We start from the raw sequence: 4,084 nt of genomic DNA on the forward strand, positions 1-4,084 counted from the left end.
CACACACACAGGCCCCCAAACAAAGGCCCCCAAACAAAGGCCCCCAAACACAGGCCCCCACACACAGACCCCCACATACAGGCCCCCACACACAGGCCCCCACACACAGGCCCCCACACACAGGCCCCCAAACACAGGCCCCCAAACACAGGCCCCCACATACAGGCCCCAACACACAGGCCCCCACACACAGGCCCCCACACACAGACCCCCAAACACAGGCCCCCACATACAGGCCCCAACACACAGGCCCCCACACACAGGCCCCCACACACAGACCCCCAAACACAGGCCCCCACATACAGGCCCCAACACACAGGCCCCAACACACAGACCCCAACACACAGGGCCCCAAACACAGGCCCCAACACACAGGCCCCCAAACACAGGCCCCCACACACAGGCCCCCACACAACGGTACTGTAATGCCTACACAAACAAGACCCGCTGTGTACAAATATATCAATACACATATACAATGAGAGTACAACACTAAGAACACCTTCCTAATATTAAGTTGAACCCACTTTTAGATATTGTTTTTATATTTATGTTGGTCAAGGCAAGGCAACTGAGAGTACAAGATTAAGAACACCTTCCTAATATTGAGTTGAACCTCCTTTTGCTCTCATATCAGCCTCAATTTGTCGCGGCATGGACTCTACAACGTGTCGAAAGCGTTCCACAGGGATGCTGGCCAATGTTAACTCCAATGCTTCCCACAGTTGTGTCAAGTTGGCTGGATGTCCTTTGGGTGGTGGACCATTCTTGATACACACGGGAAACTGTTGAGAGGGAAAAACCCAGCAGAGTTGCAGTTCTTGACACAAACCAATGCGCCTGGCACCTACTACCATACCCCGTTCAAAGGCACTTAAATATTTTGTCTTACCCATTCACCCTCTGAATGGCACACATACACAATCCATGTCTCAATTGTCTCATGGCTTAAAAATCCTTCTTTAACCTGTCTCATCCCTTTCATCTACACTGATTTAAATAGATTTAACAAGTGACATCAATAAGTGATCATGTCACGTCTACTCCCGCTCGCCCTCTCTGGCGCTCGTTGTCACCAGTTCACTCATCATTACACACACCTGCCACCATCGTTACGCGCACCTGCACTTAATTATTGGACTCACCTGGACTCCATCACGTCATTGATTACCTCCCCTATATCTGTCACTCCCTCAGGTTCATTCCCCAGTCAGCATTGTTGTTATGTTTCTCATGTCCAGACGCTGTTTATTTATTATTAAATCCATACCCTGTACTTGCTTCTCGTCTCCCAGCGTCTGTTGTTACAGATCATAGCTTTCACCTGGATTCACCTGGTCAATCTATGTCATAGAAAGAGTGTCCTTAATGTGTTGTACACTCAGTGTAGTTATATGTTCTCTATGCATAATATTGTAGCACAGAAACTCAGTTACACACACTTGCCTGTGGCTTTGTACAGCATACACACACACACACACACACACACACACACACACACACATACACACACCACCACCACCACTACCACCACCAATGACAACATATTTTCACCTTAGTTTGGAGAAGGACATAAACCAAGTTCCAGTGACAGGTTCTATAGCACTGCATATCACTGTATATCACTGTATAGCACTGTATAGCACTGCATATCACTATATATCACTGTAAAGCACTGTATAGCACTGTATATCACTGTATAGCCCTGTATAGCACTGTATATCATTGTATATCACTGTATAGCACTGTATAGCACTGTATATCACTGTATATCACTGTATATCACTGTATATCACTTTATATCACTGTATATCACTGTATATCACTGTATATCACTTTATATCACTGTATAGCACTGTATATCACTGTATATCACTGTATATAACTGTATATCATTTTATATCCCTGTATATCACTGTATATCACTTTATATCACTATATAGCACTGTATATCACTGTATATCACTGTATAGCACGGTATATCACTGTATATCACTTTATATCACTGTATAGCACTGTATATCACTGTATATCACTGTATAGCACTGTATAGCACTGTATATCACTGTATAGCACTGTATAGCACTTTATATCACTGTATATCACTGTATATCACTGTATATCACTGTATAGCACTGTATAGCACTGTATATCACTTTATATCACTGTATATCACTGTATAGCACTGTATAGCACTGTATATCACTGTATATCACTGTATAGCACTGCATAGCACTGTATATCACTGTATAGCACTGTATATCGCTTTATATCGCTATATAGCACTGTATAGCACTGTATAGCACTGTATAGCACTGTATAGCACATGTGGGCAGGGTGAGGAGGACACTCAAATGAAAAATGTTACATTGCACTTTCAAACCCAACTAAGGTTGCTGTCAACTTCCTAAATGGAGATATCCCTAGACTGTGCAGTGGGGTAAATCATATCAAGAACAGGCTGTAGTTGTAGCTAATTATATACCACACAGGATGACGCCACTGTCACTGCCATTGGTGGCTGATCAACTTCTCCATTTAGAAACCAATACACCATTTCAGCCTTATCAATTATCATCATGTATTATTTCAACATCAATGAACAGAGGTGTATGTGAATGTCAAATAAATACCATAATTGTGGAATTTGAGTTAAATCAAAGAACAAACTCCCAATGACTAAATAGGCTCTCTAGTCTAGAACACAAACAGGCCAGATTTATTTTAATAGGGCTGTGACAAACAAATAAATTACACTGAACAAAAATGTTAACGCAACATGCAACAATTTCTAAGATTTCACAGAGTTACAGTTCATATAAGGAAATTAGGCAACTTAAATAAATTCATTAGGCTCTAATCTATGGATTTCACATGACTGGGAATACAGATACGCATCTGTCGGTCACAGATACCTTAAAAAAAAGGTAGGGGCGTGGATCAGAAAACCAGTCGATATCTAGTGTGACCACCATTTGCCTCATGCAGAGCGACACATCTCCTTTGCATAGTGCTGACCAGGCTGTTGATTGCGGCCTGTTGTCCCACATTTTAGTCATTTAGCAGACGCTCTTATCCAGAGCGACTTACAGTTAGTGAGTGCATACATTTTTCATACTGGCCCCCCGTGGGAAACGAACCCACAACCATGGCGTTGCAAGCGCCATGCTCTACCAACTGAGCTACAGTAGAGCCTAGTTGCTGGATATTGGCGGGAACTGGAACACGCTGTCATACAAGTCAATCGAGAGCATCCCAAACATGCTCAATGGGTGACATGTCTGGTGAGTATGCAGGCCATGGGAGAACTGGGACATTTTTAGCTCCCAGGAATTATGTACAGATCCTTGTGAGATGGGGCTGTGCATTATCATGCTGAAACATAAGGTGATGGCAGCGGATGAATGGCAAAACAATGGGCCTCAGGATCTCGTCATGGTACCTCTGTGCATTCAAATTGCCATCGATAAAATGCAATTGTATTCGTTGTCCGTAGCTTATGCCTGCCCATATCATAACCCCACCGCCACCATGTTCACAATGTTGACATCAGCAAACCGCTCACCCACACGATGCCATACACGCTGTCTGCCATCCGCCCAGTACAGTTGAAACCAGGATTCATCCGTGAAGAGCACACTTCTCCAGTGTGCCAGTGGCCATCGAAGGTGAGCATTTACCCACGAACTGTAGTCAGGTCGTCCCTGGTGAGGTCAATGAGCACGCAGATGAGTTTTCATGAGACGGTTTTTGACAGTTTATGCAGGAATTCTTCAGATGTGCAAACAAACTGTTTCATCAGCTTTCTGGATGGCTGGTCTCAGACGATCCCACAGGTGAAGAAGCCGGATGTGGAGGTCCTGGACAAAATTTGAGAGAAATAAGCTTTTTGTGCATCTGAAAATTTTCTGGGATCTTTTATTTCAGCTCATAAAACATGGGACCAACACTTTGCATGTTGCGTTTATATTTTTGTTCAGTATAAATATTAGAATTGAAAAAGGGTTATGTTTTCTCAATCAAATATTATTCCTATCTCTCTTGAGCGCTCCATGTTGTCCTGCTTGAATTTCCCACGCTCAAG

The sequence above is a fragment of the Coregonus clupeaformis genome, chromosome 15, assembly GCF_020615455.1.
Source record: "Coregonus clupeaformis isolate EN_2021a chromosome 15, ASM2061545v1, whole genome shotgun sequence".
Classification (NCBI taxonomy): Eukaryota; Metazoa; Chordata; class Actinopteri; order Salmoniformes; family Salmonidae; genus Coregonus; species Coregonus clupeaformis.